Genomic DNA, 14,153 nt, shown 5'->3' with positions numbered 1-14,153 from the left:
ACAAGGATAAATCTCATTCTGACAAAAGTAGAAAAGTATTATCATGAAGAAAAATCTTTTGTTTTCAAAACTCAAATTTATGTAGCAGGTTATGAAGTTATTTCAGCAACAGGAAAAAATCCCCATCATTTTCTGGTATTTCTAAATCGACTTCATTTGTGCCAATGGATGGAAGAGGGCCTCATAGTTTGACACATTGATTGTAAGTGGTGAGCTTGTAATAAGATTGACAAGAACCTGCAAGTTCTCTATTATAAATATTCCTCACTGACAGCAGCCAGAATGTTGCCATACATCAACACCTTTCATTTATTTTCAGAAAGACTAACATTGTTTGGAGGAAAGTTACCTGAAAGTAGGAGGTTTGAAAGGAAAATAAAAAAAAAAAAACATATTATTCCTTTAGGTTAACTGAAAACATTGTAAATATGAAGTATTGTCTATGTCCATCATATTAAAATCCCCAAAAAAACTGAAGGTAAAAGCAAGATTTAAGCCTCATTACTTGGTCTTAAGGTGTTTTGCTCCCACGGAGATGTCTTACTATTTTGTAATCAGTACTGTTTATTTACTTCAAATTGTTTTCATAATATTTTGGTGATATCCCTGACCTTTAGGAGAGACTTCAACTGGTGTGCCATACATAATTCAATTGATTTCATTTCTTTCTGTGTCTTCTGAGGGGCTAAATCTCCTTCCTTGGTAGAAGCAGAAAATTGCATGAACTCTAGCCACAACCACCTCCAATAACTGTAAAATATGACTCTAAACTAATTTTAAAGCTAGAGAACCCACAAAGTGACAGAGAGGAACAAATCTCTCACTGAAGACAGGCTGGCAGGCCAGCAGAAAGGGTTTATCACACAAGACTGTGAGCCGAGCACAGCGCCAGCCCCAGGTGGCCCCGACCTGTGAACCAGACCAGCCAGAGAAGACTTCAGGAGAGTGAATCACCATTAGCTGTGGTAGTTTCCAGACTTCTCAAACTGTAAATGCCAAAGACAAAGTAAAAGATCTGTGGGGAACTCCGTCAGAATTGAGTGATGGAAAAGTGCGGTTCTGCCCCTACCCCTAGGGCAGAGAAGTGGTGGAGGTACTGTGGCTACAGCTGCTGCCCCATGGCTGCCTCCAGAGCTCCTGGACTGCAGATTGTAGCAGGACCAAGAAACCATTCAGAGGGTAATTTCTCTTACTTTGACCTACATGGATCTGGATCGGGGTCTTGAATGGTGGTTCTTGGGTGTGTGGCCAGTGTGTCAGACCTTGTAGTGGCTGCAGAGAGGGCACCCTCCTCAGGCCTCTGGCAATATTTGCAAAAACCCCCAGTGATTTTGGACAAAGCTCTCCACTCTGGAAGCAGAGTTCTACCATGGCAAAGAGCTCAAAAGTCAGGTACTTGGCAGGAAAGAAAAGCAAGCAGAGGAAGCATAATCAGACCATAGATTATCTTCTTTGGGGACAAAAAGGATCAAAACAAAGAACCAGAAGAAGACAACAAAGACAAAATTCCTGCATCAAAAGCTTCCAAGAAAAATATGAATTAATTACAGGCCATGGAGGAGCTCAAGAAGGATTTTGAAAATCAAGTAACAGAAGCGGAGGAAAAATTGGGAAGAGAAATGAGAATAATGCAAGAAAATAATCAAAAGAGCATCAACAGCCTGCTAAAGGAGACTGAAAAAAATACTGAAGAAAATAAGTCTTTAAAAAAATAGACTAATTCAAATAGCAAAAGAGGCCCAAAAAACTAATGAGGAGAATACATTAAAAAGTTAAATTGGCCAGATGGAAAAGAAATTTCAAAAACTCACTGAAGAGAATGATTCCTTCAAAATTAGATTCCAGCAAATGGAAGCTAATGACTTTATGAGAAATCAATATACTATAAAACAAATCCAAACAAATGAAAAAATAGAAGGTAATGTGAAAAATCTCATTGGAAAAACCACTGAAATGGAAAAGAGACCCAGGAGAAATAATATAAAAATTATTGGACTACTTGATATTTATTATCAAAAAAGAACCTAGAAATCATCCTTCAAGAAATTCTCAAGGAAAATTGCTCTGATATTGTAGAACCAGAGGCAAAATAAAAATTCAAAGAGTTGACCAAGCACCTCTTGAAACAGGTCCCAAAAAAGAAATCACCTATGAATATCATAGCCAAATTCCAGAGTTCAGAGGTGAAATATTACAAACAGCCAGGAAGAAATAATTTGAGAATTGTGGAAACACAATCAGGATAAAACAAGATCTAGCAGCTTCTATATTAAGGGATCCAAGGGCTTGCAATATGATATTATGGAGGTCAAAGGAGCTAGGATTAAAACCAAGAATCAACCACCCATCAAAACTGAATATAATGCTTCAGGGGAAAATATGGTAATTCTATTAAATAGAGGACTTTCAAACATTCTTGATGAAAAGGCCAGAGCCGAACAGAAAATATGACTTTCAAATACAAGTAGCAAGAAAAGCATGAGGAGGTAAACAGGAAAAAGAAATCATAAAGAACTTTTTAAAGTTGAACTATTTATATTCTCACATTGAAAAATCATAATTGTAACTCAGACTTTTCTCAGTATGAGAAGAGTTTGAGGAAATATATATATATAGATATATATATATATATGTGTGTGTGTGTGTGTATGTTTATATAGGAGAGTATATGTGTGTATAAATACATATGAAAGAATGTGTGTATATATATACATATATATGCATATATATATATATGTATACATAGAAAATGGTCACAGGATCAATTGAACGGGAAGGAATGATATCTAAAACATAAAATTAAGGAGTAAGAGAGGAATATAATGACAAAAGGAGAAAGGGAGAGATAGAATAGGGTAAATTATTTCATATAAAAGAGACAAGAGAAATGGAGGGGAAGAACAAGAAAAGGAAATGGGTCACCTTACTCTCATTGAATTTGGCTTAAGGATGGGATAGCACACACACTCATTTAGGTATCTTACCCTATAGGAAATTAGGGAGGAAGGGGATAACAGGTTGGATAATAGAAGGGAGGGCAGAATCAGGGAGAGGGTAGTTGGAAGCACACACTTTTGAAAAAGGACAGGGTCAAAGTAGAAAATAGAATAGGGGGGGTGGGATAAGATGGAGGGAAATATAGTTAGTCTTTCACAATATATCTACTATGGAAATGTTTTGTACAATTACACCTATATTGAATTACTTCTCTTCCCAGTGGGTGTGGGTGAGGAGGGAAGAAGGGAAATAATCTTGAAACCAAAGATTTAAAAACAAATGTTTAAAAAAAGAAAAATTTGTTTTTTTTTTTTTACATGCTACTTGAAAATAAATTATACATGCACTTATGTATAGAAATCCATCTGGCCCCAATACAAAGCTAGAGAGGGAATGGGGGAGGATATAAGAGAGAACAGATTAGTAGATGGGGCATTCAGTAGGCTTGCTTTTTTGGGGTGGGGGGTTGGGGAACGATGGGGAGAAATTTGCAGCTCAAAATCTTGTGGAAATGAATGTTGAAAACTAAAAATAAACAAATAAAAATTTAAATTTTTAAAATAAATTTTAAAAAAATTTAAAAAGAAAACAAAATCTCCTTCCCAAAAATTTTATTAGATTACTTGCTGCCAATTCACATCCTTTTACTTTTTCTTATTCACACTTCTTTTCCTCCTGTCTCTTTTCAGCATAGGGAGACAGTTACATATTGGATTAAAATACTCTGAGCAAATGAGGAGGAAAAGAAAGATTTCAGCTCCCTATGTCAAGTGCAATTCTCAGTGGAGTTCTTAGAAATATATAAATCTACTAATCTTTCACAATAAATTCAATTCCATAATAGATACCTAAGTATTTTTATTTATATTTGCATATGTTAGTATAAACATAATATATTTTGAGATAATAAGTTACACATTGTCCATAGCATTTTTCTTTTCCAAAGCAGCTGCCATAACCCAAATAGAAATTTTACACTGTCAATGTAAAGCATTTCATTATAGTAAATTCTTTCAGGTACTTTATCCCAGAATTCATTTTTTTCTTTATTGTAAATAATGTCAGAATAAAGGAATCAATTTAGATTTCAATTATTATGTGATGCTACTGTCCTCATTTATAACAATATGCTAGATTCTAGGTAAAAATAGTGATAAGATTTTTTTACAATGGCCCTTTCCTCTCCCTACTCATATTTTTATACATATGTGCACATATGTATAAAAACATACACACATATACTAAAAAGCAAACACCTATTTAAAAAAAAATCAATCCCAAAGCATTATTGTGCTAAATATAAAAGAATGAAGAGTGCTTTTACAGGCAGGAATACAAGGTTAATTGACTTGCCCAACATCACACAGCTGTTAAGTGTCTGAGGCCATATTTGAAGTTAGAAAGAGGAGTCTTCCTGACTCTAGGCCCAGCACTCTATCCCCTGTGGCTACATGTTACCCATGATTTTAAGACAGGTATCCATTGTAATCTCTTTCTTATCAGTTGCCAAATACCCTCACTGTCTCTCTCTTTCTCTCTCTTTTTTTTTTTTTTGCTTTTTGGAGGGCAATTGCCCAAGGTCACATGGCCAGTATTTGTGTTGTGTCTGAGGCCGGATTTGAACTCAGGTCCTCATGATTCCAGGGTCAGTGCTCTATTAATTGTACCACCTAGCCTCCCCCTACAGTCTCTTTCTTGAGAACTCCCAAAACTGCTGCTGCTTTTGTTACTACCACCTAGTCCCCTTACTAGTGTTTCATCCATGTTGTCTCAGGAAAAGTCACTACACCTGTGTCAAAGATCTCTCTTTTCAACCTCCTAATTGGTCTTGGGCTATAAGAAAATCTCACAATAATTGTTGGTTGTCCTTGCCATTGTAGATTTCAATTTTATTTTGGAAGTGAATGTTGGGAGAGGTTGGCTTAGTGCTTCTTCTACTCTTCCATCTTGGCTGCACCTTCTCAAATCTCATATATCTTACTTGAATCATATCTCAAAAGGAAATGTATGGATAGAATAAAAATGTAAGAGTGGAATTAATTTTCCTTTGCATGAGTTCAAAACAAAACAACAAAAAACAAGAAGTTTCAAATATACTAACACACAACTCAAAGAAAAACTTTGTATTATAAACAGAGCTAGACAAGCAAACTAAATTATTGCCAAATCAGGAAAGGACAACAAAAACATCACTATTAATAATTTAAAAGCCAAATGTTATAGTATCTAAACTCATAAACTCTTAGGAAGCACAGATAGTAAAAGAATGATAGTAGAAGACATTCTTATTCAGAGTTGGACACATGTAACAGGCAAATAAGTAGAAGGGAAAAGAGATTTTAACAATTTCCTGGAGAAATTTCATAAAAGGCTTATGGTGTCATCTGAATGAGACCACTAAGAAATATATATATACATAAAAATCTATATTTTTTTCATTTCCAACTGAAACTTTTATAAAAATCAACCATGTGTGAAGGCACCTAAAATTTACAAATAAATTTTAAGAGAAATAAATATTAATAGAATTTTTAAAATAATGTAAAATATCATTTTATTAATGTTTCAAGGAAATTTAAAGGAAAGGAACTTAAAAAATCAACAATATTTCTACATAAATCAATACATATTAAGTGCTTCCTATATGTCAGGCAGTGTGCTAATAATTGCAAATTAAAACACTAGCACAGAATAGTCCCTGTCCCAAGAATATCCATATTCTAAAGAGAGAGAACACAATACATAAATGTGTATGCCAAGGGAGAGAGGTATCAATAAAGAGGGGCAGAATCAAAACTAAGAGAGGAATGAAACTATTTGTGAAGTTCTCCTGACAGAGGAATAAACAGGAATGAAACTTGTTAGGTAGCTTTGTTTTATTGGAAGAAACAGGCTTCCTACAATACATTATTCCTCTGCTCTAGTCCACTGTTTCTATGTATCTCTAATAGTATAAGATGATATGTTTTGAGGATATCATTTTGTTCTCAGTATGCCTACTCCTTATTAAGTGTGAGTAGATTGTTCCATCTGAACAACTCATTGCTGAACATGGTCACATTTCTGTCATATCTGCTCTTTGTTATATGTGGGGGGTATTGATCATCATACTGATGATCAATCTAGCACACTGGTAGAGAATGAATTACATTTTCTTCAAGAAATAACCAAAAGCAAAAAAAAAAAAGAACATTCCATGCCCATGGCTAGACTGTGTCAATATGATAAGAATGATAATAGCACCAAAATTAATTTAAACATTTATTAATTCTGTGAAAATCAAGCTACAAAAGAAATATATTACAAGCAGATAAAAAATAACAAAATTTATTTGGAGATACAACAAAACTAAATCATATAGCAGAATTAAAAAATGCAGTATTATAGGGGGAATAGTACTTTCTGACCAAAAACTATATTATAAAAAAAAATCATTAAAAAGCAATTGTTATTTTTTTTAAATAGAGAAGTAGATCAATGGAACAGATTAAATAAGAGAGAATTAGAAATACTGGCACTCCTTAACTTAGAATTTATTTAACCTGGGAGGGAACAAATTACATAAAGAAGAATTACCTATACAAAAATAATTTCTAGGAAAATGAAGAGCAGTGTGGCAAAATTGCTCTTTGACAAGAATTTTAATTTTATTCCACAATAAATTTGAAAATGAATACAATATTTTAATATGAAGATCATATCATTTAACACAAATTAGAAAAGAAATAGATCATATACCTTTCAACATTTAAAGGTAGTCTATATGGGTAAGCTATAATGTCATAACCAAAGAAATGGTAGGGGGAAGAAGAAAATAAAGAAATGTACAAGATTATTTTTGTGTATTTGAAAGAAATAAGTTGTACAGAGCAGATTTGCAGTTTTATGTGCAATAATTGTTTTTATTCTACTATGTTATGGAAATGCTAGTCTTATTCCATAAATTTAAAATTAAAAACTTAAGCAAAAAAACAATAAACCAGATCATTTTGATTACATTGAATCATAAAGCTTTTTTTTCAAATAAAACTAGTGGATATATAATGTTTTTTTTTTTTTGAAAAAGGAAAGTAGAAAATTGGGGGATAATTTTTGCATCAAGTAATTCTAATAGGGTTTGGTGTCCAAGAAATATAGGCTGATGATAAACATTTATAAGGGACAAGCCATTCCACATCAGAGAGGGTAATTAAAAGCTACTAGAGACCAAATGAAAGAATGTTCCTTGTCATCAAAAATAAGAAAAATGAAAATCAAAACAAAACTGATTTTGCAACTCAATTATCAGTTTGGCAAAGATAACAAATGGTTAGATTAGTCAATGTTGGGGAGTTGTAAAAAGACAAATTAATGCATTGTTGACAGAGCTGTTTATTGGTCCAATCATTCTGGAAAACAAGTTGGAATTATTCACATAAAGTGGGAAAAAAAATCAGACCATAAGATGCGGTTTCTAGAAATACATGCCCAAAGAATAATGGGCAAAATGATAGACTCCATGTACACCAAAATATTTTACACAGTTTTTTTTTTTTTGTTGTTTGTTTGTTTCATAGAATAGGAAACAAAATACTTTGGCTGAAAAATTTGTCACAATAGTAATGAAATGGTACTGTGCTGAAATCAATTACAAATATGAATGCAGAGAAGCATGGAGAGAATTATGTGAACTGATGCAAAGTAAAGAAAGTGATCTAAAAACATGCATGCATACATATGTACATACTTACTTCCATACATATATGTGTGTATACATATACAAATATACACACATGAATATAGCAGTCCAAATGAAAAGAATAACAACCACAGAATATTCCAAATGAAAATGTAAAGAAAGAGCTTGTCCCTTCAAATATCTGTATCTGTCTATCTCTTTTTTCTCCTTTGCAGAGGTGTAATGCTAAGCAATGGCTACTTCTAAGATTTGGAATACCAGCATTATAACTCTCTATTTTATTCAGTGACAAATTAAGGCAAAAACATTCACAGAACTGAGAAATTCAAAATACAGTGTAACTCATTCATTTAGTAGTAAGTCCTCAATTCAATCCAAGTACTTCTCCACCCCTGGACACTAATTTTATTTAGTCAGTGACAAAGTCTCTCTTCTGAAATGGAGATTAGTTTTCAATCATAAACAAAGTACATTCATTTGGTCAGGCACAATGCACAAAAAAATCAAAAGTTTCCCACCACTGGATCACAATACCATCCATTAATTCCAAGCACTTTCTCAAAAGGGGCAGTGGAAAGCACAAAAGGCCATCCACCCTTAAGCTACAACAAGGTTAAGATATCATCACAGCATTTAATACCCTTCATCTTGACCAGAGGCAAGTTTTCAGCAATTTCTATTCCTGGGGAGATAAAGTTTAACCAAGCTACATTATACATTGCCAGTGTCCTTATTAATTCACTTTCAGCCTGCAGCTCCAGGTGGCAGATCTTAAAAGTCCTGGGCAGTTCCAACTCCCCTTCTGCAGTCTCTCAGCAACTCAGGCCACCAACAATTCTTCTCTCTCTCTGCATCCATAATAATGCTCCAATAAAGTTCTTCTGACCTCTCTCTGCTTGGGCTTTCTCTCTGCTTGGGCTTATCTCTAAATGCACCATACCATCTCCTCCCAGTTCAGGCCTCTCTCTTCACATTAACATATCTTTCCCTTGGGATTCACAAGCTCTGGGTTTTAACACTTGAATTGAAAACCAAGCCCGTACAGGGGGATCTTTATATTCCATTACCATTACAAGAGGTGAGGAATCCACAGACATAGAATACCATAAAAAATTCAGTTTTTTTTATTTTTGTAGTTTATATCTTTCATTTCTACAAGATTTTGAGTTACAAATTTTCTCCTCATTTTTCTCTACTCACCATCCTGAAACAGCAATCCCACTGAATATCCCCTCCCCCAATCGCCTCTGTCCCATATTTTCCCACATCCCCCCTCCAACTTTCCAGTATGACATGGTGGATCTTCATGCCCCAGTGACTGTATAACTTATTTCCCAGTTATATGTGAAATAATAATATTTTTAAACATTTGATTTTGAAACTTTGAATTCCAGATTCTTTCCCTTCCTCCCTCATCACCCACCCTCACTGGGAAGATAACCAATTCAATATAGGTTGCACATGGGAAGCTATGCAAAACATTTCCATAGTGGATATATTGTGAAAGATTGACTATATTTCCCTTCCTCCTTTCCCAACCCACACTTGTTCTATCTCTACTTTGATCCTATCCCTTTTCAAAAGTGGGTGCTTCCAACTTCTCCTCCCCTGCCCCCTCCTGCCCTCCCTTCCATTATGCCTCCTCTCATCCCCTTCTCCTCTACTCTCCTGTAGGGTGAGATACCCTATTTATTGTGTATGTCATTCCTTCCTTAAGCCAAATTCAAAGAGAAAAAGGTTGGCTCATTCCCTTTTGCCTTCCTTTTCTTCCCCTCCATTGAAACAGTTTTCCCTTGCCTCTTCTATATGAGATAATTTACCCCATTCTGTCTCTCCCCATCTCCTCTCGTTATATTCCTCTCTCACCTCTTAATTTCACCTTGTAAGTATCATCCCTTGCTATTAAATTGGCCCTATGCCCTCTGTCTATGTACACCTTTACACATATATACACACACTCACATATGTATTCATACACCCATATACATATATATTTATACACACACATTTCTATCTCCTTCAACTATTACCATATTGAGAAAAGTTTCATAAGTTACAATGATCATTTTTCCATGCAGGAATATAAGTAGCTCAACTTTGATAGGTTCCTTATGATTTCTTTTCCCTGTTTACCTTCTCATTCATCTCTTGCTTCTTGTATCTGAATGTCAAATTTTTTATTCACCTGTTTTTTTTTTTCATCAAGAATGCTTGAAAGTCCTCTATTTCACTGAATGACCACATTTTCCCCTGAAACATGATACTCAGTTTTACTGGGTAGGTGATTCTTGGTTTTAATCCAAGCTACTTTGACCTCTGGAAGATCATATTCCAAGCCCTTCAATCCTTCAGTGTAGAAGCTGCCAGATCCTGCGTTATTCTGATTGTGTTTCCACAATATTAAAATTGTTTCTTCCTGGCTACTAGTATTATTTTCCCCTTGATCTGGGAACTCTGGAACCTTTCTATAATATTCCCAGTAAATTTCTTTTGGGGATCTTTTCCAGGAGGTGATCAGTGGATTCTTTCAACCTCTATTTTGCCCTCTGGTTTTAAAACATCAGGGCAATTTTCCTTGAGAATTTCTTGAAGGATGATTTCCAGGTTCTTTTTTTGATCATGGCTTTAAGGTAGTCCAATAATTTTTAAATTATTTCTCCTGAATCTATTTTCCAGGTCAGTTATTTTTCCAATGAGATATTTAACATTGCCTTCTATTTCTTCATTTGTTTGTATCTATTTAATAGTATCTTGATTTCTCATAAACTCACTAGCTTCCATTTGCTCCAATATAATTCTGATGGAATGATTTAAATGTCAGATTTTTTTAATGTTTTGGTTTCCCTTCTCACTTTTTGTATCTTTCTCTGCCTCTCTCTTAATCCTTTATTATAAGGAATGGCCCTCTGGGTCAGAGAAAATAATTGGTTAAAAGAGAAAATAGGTGATAAAAAACCCAAGGTAAAAATAAATAGCTATTTTAAAAAAATATTGAACTTGCCAACCCCAAAGACAATGTTGGAAATATCAAGAGACTTCAATGAAATGTGTACCCCATAAAAATGCTGAAAAACCAATGCGGTTGTGTTTTAAAATATATCAACACCTTTCTCACTTCCTGACCATCTTGGTGGCAGGACTCTGGCTGAGGGTCCTCCACACCACAGGCAGGAAAATGGTGGCTGCAAAGAAGATGAAAAAGTCGCTGGAGTACATCAAATCAAGGCTCCAGCTGGTCATGAAAAGCAGCAAATACATGCTAGGCTACAAACAGACCCTGAAAGTGATCAGACAAGGCAAAGCCAAATTAATTATCTTAGCCAACAAGTGCCCAGCCTTGAGGAAATCAGAAATCGAATATTACGCTATGTTGGCCAAAACATCACTACAGGGGCAATAACATTGAATTTGGTCCAGTATGTGGGAAATACTACACAGTATGTCCAGGTGATTCTGATATTATTAGAAGCATGACAAAACAGACCAGTGAAAAGTAAACTGTGTAAAAGCATACTTTAATAAATTGGGCCAAAATTTGTTTAAAAAGTTTATATGTATCAACAAATGTCAAATTAAATATTTTCAAATACTAGAAAAATGAAGTTAGTTTTAACAATCTCTACCATAATGAAATGTATACACTTATATACATATACATGTGTAAATGCAAACATGCATAATGTATAGTGTGTGTATATATTCACATACAAACATGTATGTGACTACCATGGCCCTTACTCATTAAAGACCAAATGTATTTATACATATATATTTTCACACTTTCCTCAATATTCTCTGGAATCCTTAAGTTGATTGGAAAATACCTAGCCTCAATGATAGCCTCAAATCTCGAGATTGTGCTCCCTGTATTTTAGCAGTCTTCAGCAATCCAGAAATGTTTTCTTCAAATTATAGAAAGAATAAATGAATGAAAACTCCTTCCCAACACTTGAGGAGCATAATCCCACTCTATAAACCTTCAATTTCTTTGGAGTGGATAAGTTTAATTTCTCAAATGAACTCAGTTCCTTTATAGAATGGTTCCATATAAATTCTATAGTTAAAGCTCTCCTTGGACTTGTATCCTAGAACAATGTTATCTCAGGATTTCCCTTCTGGTTTGGCAGGAATATATAGTGGGCATGCTGGTTTCAAGGTCAGAATGGCTCCAGCTCTAGGATATAGGACTACTCCCTGATTGTAGCATTGAAAAGGAAAAAAAAAATAAACAGAACAAAACCCCAAAAGGATCGAAAAGAAAAGAGCAAGGTAGTCTTCCCCACCACCTAGTTTAATGCACATTGCCCTTCCTTTAGTTGAATAGGTCCTTCAACCTTGCCTGCTCCTAAAAAGAGAGTGAGAATTTTCCAGCATTGTAGTTTAAAAATGCATTCCATTCCAGCTGGGCAGACAAATGGATAAAGCCTCCTTCCCCCCCACCTCTTGACCTTTCACCCAGAATCATGTCCCTGCCATATTACTCCTTCACCTTGAATAATAGCCTCAATTTAAGGTGATGTAGGCATGCCTCAATGCCATGTTATATACATCCACACACGAACACATGCCTATATACATGCATGCAAATAACTATATTTGTGCATGTATGTGTATATGTAATCATGGCCCTTTATAGCTGGGTTTAAAAAAATTAAAAATTAAAAAATAGTATGCAGATGCAGGTGATGAACAAACATATTGCAATGATTTAATTACAAAATGTTTTGTGTGTTTCAGGTCTGACACAGTAATTTCATTTTCATTTCTGCTAGTGGTAGAGAATACTTAAACCCTATCCCCTTTTACATGTCCTCAAACATTTCTTATTACATTTTATATATTTTAATCCAATCAAATTGCTGTTTGCACTGAGTTTCTATTTGTGTAACTCTTCAAAGTCTCAAAGGTGGTTTAGCTTTCCAAAAATGCCTCTGGTTTTTATTTTTCAAAATCAGATATGTAGACCAAAAAAATTAATAAATATAAAAGTTAAATCACTTGATATATACATGTAATGGATGCATTGGATTTTTAATATTTTATGGGAATAATATTTATGAGGCATAGAATTTCAGCAGAATTATGAAAAGAAATTTTATCTTCTAGATTTTATGCTTTCATCTTATCATTAGGAACAGAATACATTATTAATATATTTTGATCATGTTTCTTTAAATTTACAAAAATAGAGAGAGCCTCTGACGGGACTCACGGAAGCACGTCTTTAACCCAGCTTTCGTCTTTCCGTGGCTCCTGCAGCCGAGCTTCGTGGGCACCCCGGGATGCTACTGCTCCTGGATCGGCCGCCCAGGGCAGGAGCCGTGGTGGTGCGGTGGCGGTGCGCTGGCGGGAGCCCTGGATTTGGACCTAGAGCCGTAGGGCGCAGACAGCTGGCCTTGTGAACCCGCCAAACTCAAAAGAGTTTTCCACCATGGCAGTACCCAAGTCACTTCCCAACCATAACATTTACATCAATAACCTCAAGAAGAAGATAAAGAAGAATGAACTGAAGAAATCCCTCTATGCCATCTTCTCCTAGTTCAGTCAGATTCTGGACATCCTGGTATCGAGGAGCCTGAAGATGAGGAGACAAGCATTTGTCATCTTCAAGGAGATCAGCAGTGCCACCAACGCTCTACGCTCCATGCAGGGTTTTCCATTCTATGACAAACCCATGAGAATCCAGCATGCCAAGTCAGACTCGGACATCATTGCCAAGATGAAGGGCCACCTACGTGGAGCAAGAGAAAACCCAAGGACAGAGAAACGCCAGTGCTCAAGAAAACTGTTTCAGGCGGGGCAGCTGCCCCAGTTGTGGCTGCAGTCCAGCCCGTCCCAGGGATGCCACCCCCCCACGCCACCCCCCCCACCCGCATCATGCACGATATTCCAGGGCAACCACCACATATGCCTCCTCCAGGGATGATCCCCCGACCTGGTCTGGCCTCTGGACAGATCCCACCTGCCGCCATGCCCCAGCAACAGATGATGCTTGGACAGATGCCGCCTGCCCAGCCGCTGTCTGAAAACCCATCCAACCATATCCTGTTCCTCACCAACCTGCCTGAGGAGACCAATGAGCTCATGCTGTCGATGCTCTTCAATCAGTTAGTTCCCTGGCTTCATGGAGGTGGGTTTGGTCCCCCAGGCGCCACGACATTCCTTTTGTGGAATTTGATAATGAAGTGCCGGCTGGGGCTGCCCGAGATGCCCTGCAGGGCTTCAAGATCACCCAGAACAATACCATGAAGATCTCTTTTGCCAAGAAATAGCCCCCACCCCTGATCGTTCCCCTATCCTCCCCCTCCTTCTAGGGTGGCCCTCCTCCTGCTTCTCTGCTCGGGACTGTCTAACCCTTCTAAAGGTAAGTCACTGCTCCCTTCTCTCAGGCTGTAGCATGAGTGTGTGTGCGTGACCAGCATTGTACCCAGAGTCTGCCCTTCAGAGAGTGCACATGGAGCTGGGGGCGAAAATAAAA

The 14,153-nt window shown here is 36.2% G+C and overlaps 1 pseudogene; it reads left to right on the top strand.

Moving 5' to 3' along the window:
- The first annotated feature begins 12,881 nt into the window (after nucleotides 1–12,881).
- Nucleotides 12,882–13,947, top strand: LOC138150877 (U1 small nuclear ribonucleoprotein A-like; annotated as a pseudogene).
- Nucleotides 13,948–14,153: the final 206 nt, after the last annotated feature.

The sequence above is a fragment of the Petaurus breviceps genome, unplaced genomic scaffold (genome assembly GCF_028583685.1).
Source record: "Petaurus breviceps papuanus isolate PSGF00001 unplaced genomic scaffold, PetGlider_PUasm1.0 90895, whole genome shotgun sequence".
Lineage (NCBI taxonomy): Eukaryota > Metazoa > Chordata > Mammalia > Diprotodontia > Petauridae > Petaurus > Petaurus breviceps.
This window is presented reverse-complemented; position numbering and strand designations above follow the sequence as displayed.